The sequence below is a fragment of the Leptonychotes weddellii genome, chromosome 8, assembly GCF_054177405.1.
Source record: "Leptonychotes weddellii isolate Sample4059 chromosome 8, ASM5417740v2, whole genome shotgun sequence".
Taxonomy (NCBI): domain Eukaryota; kingdom Metazoa; phylum Chordata; class Mammalia; order Carnivora; family Phocidae; genus Leptonychotes; species Leptonychotes weddellii.
In genome coordinates, this window is record NC_138376.1 from 22334867 (window position 1) to 22350268 (window position 15402).

Consider the following 15402-nt stretch of genomic DNA (forward strand, 5'->3'; position numbering starts at 1 on the left):
TATGCTGTGAACATTTTAATTAAGCTTCTTTGGCAGATGTACTTTGCTTTTATCTTGAACAATCAATGTGTCACTATAGTCCCTAACTACGTAGTCACAGTTCATAAATGAATTCTTACAGGTTGTACTTGGGTGTGTTCATCCTGGGCGACCTACATAGAACTTTTGGGAGGCTTAACATGCTGTGTTTTGTGAGTCTGTGATTATATGAACTTTTTTATTTTATAAATTAATGTGCTGTACCTTGTTTGGGTAAACTTTTACTGTTTATTGGCTTATTTCTGTAGCATTTGTAACAAAAGTCCCCCCAATACACTCTTTTTTGCCACCATCTTTATAAATTTGAAATCGATATTCTTTTTTTTTTTTTCATGGAAATTTCCCAATTCCTTCAGTGTTTCTTCCTTTTGAAAATCAAGTTTAAGGTCCATCAATAAAATTAAGCTCCAGGATATGTTTGATTCCCATGCTAAAACACCCCTTAGATGAATGTATATTTTGTAGGTGCTGTTTTTGCATTAACCTATCAAATAATTTTCAGGAAAAAAAAGTCTATTATTGAAATATTGAATTATCATGCGTAGATCTCAGGAATTTTAGCACTCTCTTCACCATGGGTTTTGTAGATACATGTCTCCCTAGTATTTTGTGATGGGACTCCATGAACTCTGCTGAGGTGTATTCAGCCTCCACCCCCAGCCTCATAGCTCTTTCTGACTGTCTGAGAGAGATTTCTGTTCACTTTTCCATTTGTCCAGTTGCAGATATCTTAATGTGCAAAAGTATAACCACAGGAGGCACTTATTTTTCTAGGGGCTGCAAACCCCACTGTGAGACCAGGTCTCTTACAGAAATATAAGCAGCTGCCTTCATTGTGTGATTTCGGGGCACTGTAAGTCCCACTCACCCACCACACCATTCATTCCCTCTTTAATGGTGTCATGGGCTGTTCTCTCCACGTGGCAGTAAACATTCCACTGTGTTTTTCGAGTCCCTTCTCCAGAGTGGTTGTGTGAACTGTCTAGGGCACACATCCTCTCTCAATAAGACATTCTGCTACAGGTTCCCTCCCTCTCCTGGGGAGGCAGAGCTTGCTAGAGCAGAGTCCTGAAATTGGCAGCAAGGACACGACATTTCTCTTGTACCCATTTCAAGCTGAATTACATCCTGAATCTCAACAAGGCATGATTTTCTTCTGAGACTCTGTGGTTTATTTCAGATAAGGTGCTTTTATGAGACACAGCACCAGGCACCAAGGAAGACATAAGGATAACCACTACATGGAGCCCACCACATTATGGGCCTGGACTGTGCACACACCATTTACCCACAGGAGGAAACACAAAGCAGAATGAAATATAATTATGACAAAATGGAAAAGGAGAAGGGCAACTGAGGAAATTAGAGAGCATCATGGAGATGGCATTTGACCTGAACCTTGAAATCACAAGGTTTCAATATCATAGAAGAAGAGAAAAGGACACTCTAGGCTGAGATCAATGAGAACAAAGTCCTGAAATATGACAGAGGGGATGTTGGTAGAAGAGCATAGTCCAGGGTAGAGGTAAGGACTCAGGGTAAAAGGGACAGAAACGAGAGTTAAAGCCCATTAAGGGAGACCATGGAAGGTCTTGAGACCAACTAAGAAATTTGTATTTTTTTTTAAAGATTTTATTTATTTATTTGAGAGAGAGAATGAGACAGAGAGAGAGAATATGAGAAGGGGGAGGATCAGAGGGAGAAGCAGACTCCCTGCTGAGCAGGGAGTCCGATGCGGGACTCGATCCCAAGACTCCAGGATCATGACCTGAGCCGAAGGCAGTCGCTTAACCAACTGAGCCACCCAGGCGCCCCAAGAAATTTGTATTTTATTGGCAGAATGTTGGTTCTTTATCATCACTGTGATCCTAGAGATTCAGACTCAGTCAGCAGGCCTAGGAATCTGCGTTTCCATCAGACAGTGGGAATTTTGATTCAGAGGTTCCAGGACCACATACTTTGGACAACATGGGGCAGCAGGGAGGTACATTAACTGTTTTGGAGCAGGAAGTGCCTCAACCCAACTCAAGTTTCAGGAAGACAACTTTGCAGTGGGTACAACATGGACTGGAGGTACAAGAGCATGCAGGTGGAAGGTCTAGGTGTTTCTGGGTCTGGGGCAGGCCCTGAGGACCAAGGAGGTCACAGAGAAGGAGGCACTGGAGCAGAGAGTCATGGCTCACTGAGGCATGGGCAAAAGAGGGAGACACCAGACATACTGAGAACGAGGAACAGGAAATGATGACAAAGAGTGACATATAGGATGGAGGGTGTTAACTGTGTCTTGGGAATTGGGGCTTGAGGCACTAGAAGGATGTTTGGGCAGATTGTCCTGTAAAAAGTAGTTGGAATTCAACTCTGGAAGCAGGTTAGGTAGGGGACGAGGCATATATGGCCCACTGGCAGACAGGGAGATAGCGGAGGACTCATTAACTATCTTAAACACAGTGGTTATTTCAGTTAACAGCAGGCTTCTCTATTTGCCTGCCCCAAACTTGTAAAGTTGGGGGCAGTGGGAGGTCAGGAGGAACTAGGTTTCCTCTGACCATGGATGCTGATCACTTCCCTCCAAGGAGGTTTCATTCAGTGCGGCTGTGGAGTGGCTCTGGGTGGGAACGACCCAAGGTAACTTCCTTTAAAGGCTGCTGTAGGTTCCTTTGCCCTGGAAGGTAACGCTGCTCTATGCCATGCCCAGTCAGAGCAGACTTGTTGGGAGCTGTGAGGGAAAGAAGGAAAACAGTCAGGTGCCAAGTGTGAGCAGGCAAAGGAAGGAAGTTGGGGGAGCTTCCTGTGAATACAGTGACTTTTTGGAGGATTCTTCTCCCAAACTGTTCTTGAAACATGAAAATGTTCTACCTTGCCCAGGAATGAGAGAGGCTGGGAGCCACACATTCAGTCAGGGACCTGTTTGCCTGGTCTAGGTGGACTGTGGGGGAGGTTAGAAGTCTCCACAAATTGCCACTTTGGATCTGTTCTGCAGCAAACTGCAAAGAAGCCAACCTAACATCTGGTCTACAGCTTACTAAGTGTGGCTTTCTTCACTGATTCCTCAATCATGTGTCACTATAACCTGGTGGAGAAGTGAAGCGGACATTATGAGCTGAGGTGCCTGATGTCAACAGAAAGAGCTGAGCAGTGAAGACGGCCCTTAGCCAAATGCCTCATTATGAAATGAGCCCAACATTATTAATATTGAAAAAAATGTTCAGCTTCACTAATAACTCTTCTGTCTGGAAAACTCTGCACTTATCTGTGCCTGCTCCCCGCCTTTCATCAGGCCTTTACTCAAAGATCACCATACAGGGTAACCCTCCGAGCCAACACTTAGACACTTGCCTAATCTTTGCACATGGTTCTTCACAATCTACTTCCATAACTTGTTGACACTGGTTTTTTTTTTAACTTTTTTATTTTAGATTTAACAGAAGAGTTGCAAAAAATAGTACAGAGACTTCCCATATACCTAAAACAAAATGTTAACATTTTATTTTATTTTATTTACTTTATTATTTATTTATTTATTTATTTATTTATTTTTATTATGTTCAGTTAGCCACTGTATAGTACATCATTAGTTTTTGATGTAGTGTTCAATGATTCATTAGTTGCATATAACATCTAGTACTCATCACAACATGTGCCCTCCTTAATACCCATCCCCCAGCTACCCCATCCCCCAACCCCCCTCCCCTCTGAAACCCTGTTTGTTTCCGAGAGTCCAGAGTATCTCATGGTTCATCTCCCTCTCCGATTTCTCCCCCTTCAGTTTTCCGTTCCTTCCCTTATGGTCCACCGTGTTATTCCTTATGTTCCACACATGAGTGAAACTATATGATAATTGTCTTTCTCCGCTTGACTTATTTCACTTAGCATAATCCCTTCCAGTTCCATCTATGTTGATGCAAATGGTGGGTATTCATCCTTTCTGATGGCTGAGTAATATTCCATTGTATATATGGACCACATCTTCTTTATCCAGTCATCTGTTGAAAGGCATCTTGGCTCCTTCCACAGTTTGGCTATTGTGAACATTGCTATTATGAACATTGGGGTAAAGGTGCCCCGTCTTTTCACTACATCTGTATCTTTGGGGTAAATACCCAGTAGTGCAAATTTTGGGTCTTAGGGTAGCTCTATTTTTAACATCTTGAGGAACCTCCATACTGTTTTCCAGGGTGGTTGCATCAGCTTGCATTCCCACCAACAGTGTAAGAGAGTTCTCCTTTCTCCACATCCTCTCCAACATTTGTTGACATTGTTGATGGCTTATCTCGGCTTACTAAAACATGAGCCCCGTGAAGGTAGGGACTTTGATGCTCTTGCCAACTGGCATAGCTAGCACATAGAACAATTTCCACTCAGATACTCAATAAATGTTTTCTGAATAAATGAGTAAATGATCATTAAAAAGAGAAAATTCATGCCCATTTAAATGAGACCAGAGACAAACCATGTGATACTCTTGACTCCAGGAAACAAACTGAGGGTTGCAGAAAGGGAGGTGGGTGGGGCGATGGGGTAACTGGGTGATGAGAATTAAAGAGGGCATGTGATATGATGAGCAATGAGTGTTATATTCAACTAATAAATCATTGAACATTGTATAAAAAACTAATGATGTACTATACCTTGGCAACTTGAATTTAAATTAAATAATAAATAAATAAATAATGATACCATATGAAACAACACCTGTATGGCTGAAATAAACACTCTTTCTAGAAAGCAACTGAACATTCTTCAAAATGTTCATCTCAGCATTTGTTACTATAAAACTTGGAATTAATTTAAATATCTAATCATTGAGGAACAATTAAATAGATGTTAGTACTTTCACACAGTTGGGAAATTTATTTATGAAAATTTTTGTTAATTTGGGGGAAATGCTTATGATATAAAGTTAAGGGAAAAGAGCAGAATGCAAAATCGTATGCGTGATACAATCTTAACTGAGAAAAACGCACAAGAGCTAGGGAAAACCCCAACATGTGTGGTGAGGTCACACATTATTTATATAAATTGTTTTTATCTCCATTTTTTTTTCTGACGTTTATACTTTTAGGGGCATAGAAAGATATTATAATCGAAACCATCAAACAGTTTCTTAAGAACAGAAAGTTAACACATATTAAGATTGACTGACCATGTTGATTTATGTCAAATGTTATGACAATATCTCTTGACCTTCACTTTTACTCAATCCCTCAATCTACACCAGCCCTCCATTTTTTTCTTTCTTACTATAAAATTCATTCCTTAAACACATCTTTGATGCAAATTACTCCTATTTTCACATATGTGTCTTTTTCTGGATTGCTTGCAATGTGGTTTGCATTGAAGCTCTTGGCAGGGAAATCTAGAACTCCTTTGTCAAAATTCGAAGATGACATTCTGGGTTAGGTATTTTGGGGAAATACAAAGATATATTAGAGCATGGTTCCTTCCCTCAGTAAATTTTCAGTTGGGTAACTCTAGTTCTCTGGTCTTTACCTTGGAGGAACTACTTTTATTAAACCACCAATGATATTCTTTGGCAAAAATCCAAAGGCCTCATCCCTTTTCTGAGCCTCTGGGCCTGTGAGCTTCTCTGCTTATGCTGACCAGCCCCTTCTCTGTGACATCCCACCTAGTCTGGTCTTCAGCAGCATCCTGCACCCTTAACCATAGCTTTCATAATCCTTTGGGCTCTAACTGAACTCCTTTCCTGCTTCTCAGAATCTTTAGGCCTCACAATGTTCTTGAATCAACCCCGATTATCTGACCAAGTACTTCAAAGATGTTTATCTTCATGACACCAATTACTCTCATAACCTTGGGCCCAGTGGCCTATGCTGCCCTCTTCAACCAAAAAAATAAACCTCAAAGTTTGCCTCTAACCTCTACCATACCCTTATTTCTTAAAAATTCAAGTGGTCTGTCTTCAACAGGAAAAGGCAGGTCTCTCTGCATCTGGGAATATTCTCTTCACAGCCATAATTCAACCACTGAACCACAGCTTTCAACTTCCTCTTCCTAGACTGATCCTGCCTGTCCCACTCACCTTTAATAGGCTGTCCCTTTTCTTTGCACAAGGTTATATCTCAGAATATGTGTACTATCTATGGGCATTTTTTTTTAAAGATTGGATTTATTTATTTGAGAGAGAGGGAAAGAGAGGCAGAGACAGAGAGAGAGAGAGCACAAGCAGGGTGAGGGGCAGAGGGAGAGGCAGGCTCGCTGCTGAGCAGGGAGCATGATGCAGGGCTCGATCTGGGACCTCCAGGATCATGACCTGAGCTGAAGGCAGACGCTTAGCTGACTGAGCTACCCAGGTGTATGGACATGTTTTTTTAAGTCAATTTTTATTTATTTATTTTAAAAACCACCTTATTGAGGTATGATTGACATGTAAAAAGCTATATATATTTAATGTATATGACTTCAGTTTGGGGACAGGTTTCACACCTGTGAAATCATCATCACAATCAAGGCTATAAATACATGCATCGCCTCCCAAAGTTTCCTCCCATCCATTATTATTATTATTATCATTATTATTTTGTGGTAAGAACACTTAACATATGGGATGCCTCCTGGGTGGCTCAGTTGGTTAAGCTTCTGTCTTAGGCTCAGGTCATGATCTTAGGGTCCTGGGATCGAGTTCCACATCGGGCTCCTTGCTCAGCGGGGATATAATCAGAGATATAATTATATCTCTCTCTGCCTGCCACTTCCTCTTCTTTTGCTTTCTCTCTCTTTTACTAATAAATAAAATCTTAAAAAAAAAAAAACACAACATAAGATCATTCGTCCTCTTAGCAAAGTTTAAGTATGCAGTACAGTATTATTAGCTATAGGCACTATGCTGTATAGTGGGACTCTAGAACTTACTCATCTTGAATAACTGAAACTTTGTACCCTTTGACCACCACCTCCCTCTGTCCGCCTCCTCCCAGCTCCTGACGATTACCATTCTACTTGCTGCTTTTATCAGTTTGACTATTTTAGATTCTAATTATTATTGAGATCATACAGTATTTGTCTTTCTGCACCTGGCTTATCTCACTTAGCCTAATGTCCTCCAGACCCATTCATGCTGTCACATATGGCAGAATTTCCTTCTTTTTTAAAGGCTGAATAATATTCCATTGTATGTATATACCATATTTTCTTTATCCATTCAATATAGGCATGTTTTTAATCTTTGATTTGTGTATTTCTCTTGTAATATCCTTCTTCCCCCTAAAAGTTCTAAGAGCAAGAGTTGTGTTTTCTATGTCTTTGTTATTTTCCATAGGACTTAAAATAGCACTCTGTACAAAGTAAGCTACCTGACAGGGAAAATGAGAACTTGGGAAATTTTTCAAATAAAGGTTATTTTTTCAACCTGCTATTGAGACAAATAAGATATTTGGGTTTGCACTATCTTAACTGTCCATCTACGCTGGCCAAATTCAGGTGCTTTTTCTCTGATACTTCATGTTATCCCTATAGAAACCTCAGAGATACATTTTACTTGACTCTCAAGCTTTCCATATGATAACCAATTCCTGCCAGAGTTTAAGATTAAGCATCTCTTTATCCAACTCTTCCTATTTTGGTTTTCAGAGAGCAGATCACCAGAAATGTTTTTTTGATGTTTCCTCAGTCTTAACTTGCTTTTCATGGCCTTGACACTTTTGATGGTGCTAGTCAGTTTGTAGAATGTCTCAAAATTTGGATTTGTCTGATGTTTTCTCATTACTGATTATATTGAGATGATGCATTTTTGGCAGGGATCCCATGGAAATGATGCTGCATCCTCCTCTGTGCATTCATATCAGGGGTATGCCAGCTGATAGATCTCCTTGGTGATGTTTCCTTAAGCACTTCGTTAAGGTGGCTTCGGAGTTTCTCCACTGCAAAGTTACTATTTTTCTCTTTCTAACTGATCAATCTCTTTGGGGAAATAAGTTGAGACTGAAAACATCCTGTTTCTTCTCAGGCTTAGCCCAGTGATTTTTGTATCCATCAGAGAATCTTGCTTGCAATGATTATTACGATCATATTTGTCTATTGGTGATTTTGTATTTCCCTTATTCCTTCCATATTTATTAACTTGAATTCTTATGTAAGGAAGAGTTGCTCCTTCTCTGTCATTTACCTATATATCTACATCACTATAGACTCATGAATATTTTTTTCTGTGGATTAGAATACATTACTTGTATGTATTAGAATCCATTATTTATTTGTGGGATTATCCCTTAATCTCAAATTATTCCAATTTTGGCCAATGGGAGCTCATTCAAATTGTGTCTTGTTCCTTCCCTTTCTTTTTCAAACACTTTCCTATTTTCTGGCCCCACAAGTCTCAGGTTTATCTGGCATTTTCCCTGCTCCAAGCCTGGAATCAACTACCTCTTCTTTTCTTTAAATTTAATTCCAGTATAGTTAACATACAGTGTCATATTAGCTTCAGGAGTACAATATAGTGGTTCAACAATTTCAAACATCACCTGGTACTCATCACGACAAGGGCACTCCTTAATCCCCCACACCTACTTAACTTTCCCTCACCTCCTCCCCTCTGGTTACCATCAGTTTTTTCTCTATAGTTGAGTCTGTTTGTTGCTTTCTCTCTCTCTCTCTTTTTTCTCCTTTGTTGGTTTGTTTTGTTTCTTAAATTCCACCTATGAGTGAAATCAATTAGATTTGTCTTTCTCTGACTGACTTATTTCACTTAGCATTATACTCTCTGGCTCCACCCATGTCTTTGCAAATGGCAAGATTTTATTCTTTTTTATGGCTGAATAATATTCCATTGTATATTGGAATCAACCACTTCTCCACAAAATCCATCTCTACATTTTTAAATCTCTGCTTCCCAATCATAGTTGCATTCCAGTCACCAACTTCTCATGGAGACTTTGGCCTCAGGAGAGTGGGGACTTTGCTTGTCTGGTCATGGCTGTTTTCATACCACCCAAAGCAGCCCCTCACACAGTTTAGGAGCCCACTCCCATCTCCTTTGGGGACTTCTCTTTACTCAGTAGAGAATTCTGGTGAGTGGCCATCAACGAAATTGGTGGCTTTGAAGCAATTCCAGTTTTTGCCAGCCTGGGGAGCCTGAAACTAGGAACCAACTCTCTGTACTCATTTTTCTAAAAACAGTTTTTAATGCAACAGAATCTAGGGGAGCATAAGTCACTCTTAGACTTACGAGTCTAAGACTCATTACTTAGTCATGAGTAATTGTAATTGCTACAATTTTTATATTACTAGAGACCCACGGACATTTATTTTATTCTATGTATTAGAACCAATATTATGATTATAATTATTTTTCTTCTCTCAGCTCTTCCCGCTCTTGCCATTGGAAGCTCTATCAGGTTGACTTTTATGCCCTTTTGGTATGTCCCCATTCTTTTTTGAGCGCTTCATTCTTTTCTGACTCCATAGGAGGAGATAAAGTGTTAAATGAGCAATTACAACAACACAGCACTACCATGCCTGAGGTGCTTTCATCTGATAGGACTGCCTATCTGCTAAGCCTGTGGAATAAGGGATGGGCTAGGGGGCTGGAAATGGTAAGGACTGGTGCCTGTGCCCAGGTATCATGCACAGGGGAGTGGACAGGATGTGCAGAGGAACTGAAAGAAGGACACAGGTTGAGTGCCAGTGTAGCACGAGGCTAGAGGACAGCTAAGTGGGGCTAGATGCTGGTGTGGGAAGTCCAGTCAAGGAGCTCAGACATCATTTTAAAGGCAATTGAAGCTTCTAAGCATTTTTAACGTGGAGATTTTTAGGATTAAACTCGATTACATCTAGGATAGTGTTTTGCACATAGGAAGTATTCAATAAAGGGTGACTACAGCTGCCATTCTGCCACCATATCTCCTGATGCTGTTGCTACCATAATTACTGTTGCTGCTGCTACTACTATTACCATGCCACCACCACGGCTGCTTCGACTGCTACCACTTCTAGTGCTGCTATTTCTACTCCAGCAACTACTACAACTATCCCTCTGCTACCCCCACCACTGCTACTTCTGCTGCTGCTACTGCTTTTACTGCTACTACTTCTACCACTGACATTGTTGCTACTCTTATTGCTACTTCTGCTGCTGCTGCTGTGACTATTACTTCTATGCCTTTATCCCCATTTGGGAAACTATAACCAAAGTTTTTTTTTTAAATATATCTTATTTATTTGAGAGAGAGAGAGTGAGAACAAGCCGGGGGACGGGCAGAGGAAGAGGGAGAGAATCCTCAAGCAGGCTCTTACTGAATGCGGAGCCTGATGCAGGGCCTGATCCCACGACCCTGAGATCATGACCTGAGCCAAAATTAAGAGTTGGATGCTTGGGCGCCTGGGTGGCTCAGTTGGTTGGGCGACTGCCTTCGGCTCAGGTCATGATCCTGGAGTCCCGGGATCGAGTCCCGCATCGGGCTCCCTGCTCGGCGGGGAGCCTGCTTCTGCCTCTGACCCTCCCCACTCTTATGTGCTCTCTCTCTCTCATTCTCTCTGTCTCAAATAAATAAATAAAATCTTTAAAAAAAAAAAAAAAGAGTTGGATGCTTAACTGACTGAGCCACCCAGGAGCCCCCCAAACTTTTGTTTTTAGTGAATTCTTTGTGAATCTGAAGGCCTCCAAATTGGATACTAGCCACTCCATAACCCCCTCTGTTAATTTATAGGGAACTTGTTCAAACTCAATGGATGCAATGTGTGAGAGTCTGGGGAGTTGGTCCGAGGTCCTCTCAGATTAGAAGGAGCTCCGGTCTTGAGAAGACTGGTCTAGACATGAAGTCAGGACTCCACCTGAATCTTTATTACCTGCTTCTATGTCAGTCTTTGGTTCATGAAAAGTTGATTTCAATCCAAATACCTTTGCTCCTTCAGGAAGCATGTATTGAGTATCTACCACATGCCAAGTACTATTCTAGGGGCTGGTATGCAGTAGGTATAGGGCAACTCCTGGCCCCCTTAGAGCTTACATTGTTAGTGAGCAGAGCATGAAAGGGGTCTCAAAAGAATATATTAGAATATCTGTTTCTATTTTTTTTAATGCTGAACTCATCCTTCGCTTAGTGACAATGGTCCCATTTTGGCCATCCAGGTGGCCACCATGCTCTGTGATCCACACAGCAGGGTTGTAACAGGAGGTGGGCCTTCCTGAGGCAGATGCTGGCAATGGTAACTTCCCTGGTGATCTCAGTGCACTGCAGGGACCTCCCTAAGTGGATTTGTAGGTAAAATCTTCTGGTGTTAAGTAGACAACCCCAGAAAGAACTATTTGGAAAGAAACTATGAATAAAAAAAAAAAAAAAAAGAAACTATGAATAAAAAGCAGTAGTAAAAAAGAGCAAGCAAATAGAAAATGGCAGAGCCTGTTTTCCCCTGAGTACAAGCTCTTTGTCAGCTGCCTTTTCAGGTTAAAAACATTTGGTACTAATATGACAAGATCTGACAAGAAATCAACCCCCTACATTTAAGAGTTTCAAAATGGCTATTTAAAATATAGTTGCTGTGCAATTGCACTACTGGATATTTACCCCAAAGACACAGATGTAGTGAAAATAAGGGCCACATGCACCCCAATGTTCATAGCAGCAATGTCTACAATAGCCAAACTGTGGAAAGAGCCGAGATGCCCTTCAACAGATGAATGGATAAAGAAGATGTGGTCCATATATACAATGGAATATTACTCAGCCATCAGAAAGGATGAATACCCAACTTTTACATCAACATGGATGGGACTGGAGGAGATTATGCTAAGTGAAATAAGTCAAGCAGAGATAGTCAATTATCATATGGTTTCACTTATTTGTGGAACATAAGGAATAGCATGGAGGACATTAGGAGAAGGAAGGGAAGAATGAAGGGGAGGAAATCAGAGGGAGAGATGAACCATGAGAGACTACGGACTCTGAGAAAAAAACTGAGGGTTTTAGAGAGGAGGGGTTCGGGGGATGGGTTAGCCCAGTGATGGGTATTAAGGAGGGCACGTACTGCATGGAGCACTGGGTGCTATACGAAAACAATGAATCGTGGATCACTACATCAAAAACTAATGATGTACTGTATGGTGATTAACATAACATAATAAAATTAAATTAAAAAAATAAAAACAAACAAAATATAGTGGCTGTAGAATTAATGGCTGCATCCTCACAAAATGCATATGTTGAAACCCCAGTGCCCAGTGTGATGGTAATAGGAGGTGGGGCCTTTAGGAGGTGATCAGGTCATAAGGGTGGAGCCTTCATGAATGGAATTAGTATCTTATAAAATAGACTCCAGCCCCTTCTATCATGTGAAGACATAGTGAGCCAGGAAGAGGGTTCTTACCAGACATCAAATTTGCTGGTGCCTTGATCTTAGACTTCCCAAACTCCAGAAACATGAGAAATAAATGTTTATTTTTTAAGTCACCAAGTCTGTGGTAGTTGGTTACAGAAGCTCAAGTAAATGAATACAATATATTTCCACCCTCTGTCATTAACATTGAACTTCATACTAGATACATGTTTTACTCTAAGATATTAGCTAATGATTTCAACCCTATCCCAGGGGATGGGAAGGGTGAGCTTAAGTTTTTCCCCCTCGACAGAAATGCATTATGTAAAAGTTTGAAGTACACAGGCTTAGAATCACCCCAATCCTACACTCATCGAATGTATGATTCATTACCCTTATGCCAGGCAACATGTTGGAAGTTGGGGGTGCTGAGATAAGACCCCAAATCAGCCTCAAGGGGCTCTCCACACATGCACACACATGCACACACACTGCATAACACAGTGTGACAAGTGAAATGACAGAAAGTTCCTGCAGGATGAAGTTCTGTGGGTGCAACAAAGGATGTAGTGGGGAAGCAGGGAGGGTTCAGGGGATGAGGAGATAAGTCCTAGAGGAGAGGGGGCTCAGTGGACCTCCCTCTGAGACAGAAGCAGGCCACACTGAGGGGTCAACTCATCAAGGAAGCTCTAGGATGTACAGTATACTGCAGGGACAGCAAAACGTCCCAGGAAGGACAGCGGCAGGCTATTGAGAAGGGCACATGTTTATGGCCACCTGACTCTGTCAAACTGTTCCACACACATCCCATTGTCCATGGCCCATGGGCCACATAGCTTCTCCCAGGGAGCTGAAGGACTGTAACAAATGCCCGATGAACCTCCCAGAAATTGCCTACAGACCTTGTGGTTTCCAAGTGAATCCCACTGTCCTGGGAAGGAGATTGCCACACATCTGTATGAACATACTGGCTTCATGGGGAGCCACCTAAATTGCAGTTTCTTTCACTCCAGTCCTACCCTCAGACCCTCCCCAAAGGCCACTACAACTGTGACTTGGGCCCCTCATTCTCTTTTTTTTTTTTTAAGATTTTATTTATTTATTCATAAGAGACAGAGAGAGAGAGGCAGAGGGAGAAGCAGATTCCCCACTGAGCAGGGACCCCGATGCGGGACACGATCCCAGGACCCTGGGATCATGACCTGAGCCCAAGGCAGATGCTTAACCATCTGAGCCACCCAGGCGCCCTAGGCCCCTCATTCTCTTAACTATTTATAGCCTTTATATGTCCATGTGTGAAGAAAAGATATTTTTGCTTGTTTTTAAAGGTTATAGAAATTATATTTGTAACATTTTGTTTTACAGAAAAAAGTAAATATGACAAAATAGTAAATTACCAATTCTTATAGGGGGAACCTAGCTAGTTGCCATATTGTACTTTGTATGTTTTACATTTTTTTAATATTTTATTTTATTTTATTTTATTTTATTTTATTTTATTTTTAGTTCTTGTAGATCATTTTATTAGATGACTTGGGATTTTCCAGTAAAGCCTGGGGACCCCAAGTGGCTGACAGCCCTGCTCCTCAGCTCCATTCCATTCAAAGTTCAGAATCCAGACTCTTTCTTATCAACTCCTTTGAGACATTTACATGAGAGCTTACCAAGGGTGGGGTAAGCGCTCCCTCTGAAGCTGCCAGTGTGGTCCTGCCCACAGAGCCCATGTCACAGGAAGACATGCAGACCTGTACCCTCAGGACCTGCGCTCTTTGGATTCCTGTTGGCCTCATCCTGGCTCCAGGACAAGGCATGAATTCATGGGGGCATTTTTGCCTCACACTCCATAGTACCTTGGCTCCTATGCAGTATGTGACAGGGTCAAAAACATGCCAATGGGGCTGCCACATTCAGTTTGAGTCCTGGCTGCACAATTTCTAATTATGTGACCCTGATCAAATTTCCCAGCATATTTCCATTCCAGACTGAGAATGGAAATATCAGTGCTAACATGACCCTGAATGACATGAGGCTTATAAAACCCTTGACAAGTTGGTGGTACCATCTTCCTCTAGCCATCATCCTGCTCTCTGTGATGGAGTAAAAAATGAAATAGAGCTACTTCCCCTCCAGGACCAATAAAAGTACCTTTTCTTCCTAATTATAATATTGTATGGGTTAAAAAAACTCTTGTCAAAATGTTTTGTGCTTTTTCAGTGGAGGAGACAGTATATAAATACAAAAGAGCATGTTCTCTCATTTTGAGGTGCAGGAAGCCAGAGTCTGCCAAGCTTTGGATGACTTGGCAATATTTCACCATCTACAGTTGACGTCACTTTTCCCTCCTGGTTGTTCTTCAGGTCATGGTATGTCTCCAAAGTTGGGATAAACATTTCCTGAGTACCATTTTAAAAATAATAGTAATTGATGGGGTGCGTGGGTGGCTCAGTTGGCTAAGCATCTGCCTTCAATTTGGGTCATGATCCCAGGGTCCTGGGATCGAGCCCCACATCGGGCTCCCTGCTCAGCGGGGAGCCTGCTTCTCCCTCTCCAGCTCCCCTGCTTGTGCTCCCTCTGTCTCTCTCTCTGTCAAATAAGTAGTCTTAAAATTTTTTTTTAAATAAAAATAATAGTAATTGAAATCCTCTTATTTAAAAAATAAAATATCTCCAAAGAGGACCTAAGAATGAGATCACAGAAGGCAGGCTTGAAAAGAGGAGGGAGGTACTGGGGGAAGGGGAACTGCCAAGCTTCATCCAGGGAGAAGGTTTGGGGGTAAAGTTCTAAAAGGCAACAGTTTCCTCCTCTGTTTCTGAGAGTTTCTGGCTCCCAGAGATTTTTTAGTTTCTATTGGAGGCAAACATTTCCCAGGGGCACAGAGTAGCCACCAATGGAAGAACAGACACATTTTTTTTCTTTTTTTTATTATGTTATGTTAATCACCATACATTACATCATTAGTTTTTGATGTAGTGTTCCATGATTCATTGTTTGCGTATAACACCCAGTGCTCCATGCAGAACGTGCCCTCTTTAATACCCATCACCAGGCTAACCCATCCCCCCACCCCCTCCCCTCTAGAACCCTCAGTTTGTTTCT

General features: G+C 41.5%; 1 protein-coding gene across 1 annotated transcript in view; it reads right to left on the reverse strand.

Annotated features, from left to right (window-relative positions):
• Window positions 1-301: 301 nt before the first annotated feature.
• The window catches only part of DUSP22 (dual specificity phosphatase 22), a 71534-nt gene continuing 56433 nt past the window's right edge, over window positions 302-15402 (reverse strand). Inside the window, exon 7 of the mRNA XM_081827791.1 lies at window positions 302-2755. The gene's annotated coding sequence lies outside the window, so the exon portion shown is untranslated. The remainder of the gene's footprint in view (window positions 2756-15402) is intronic.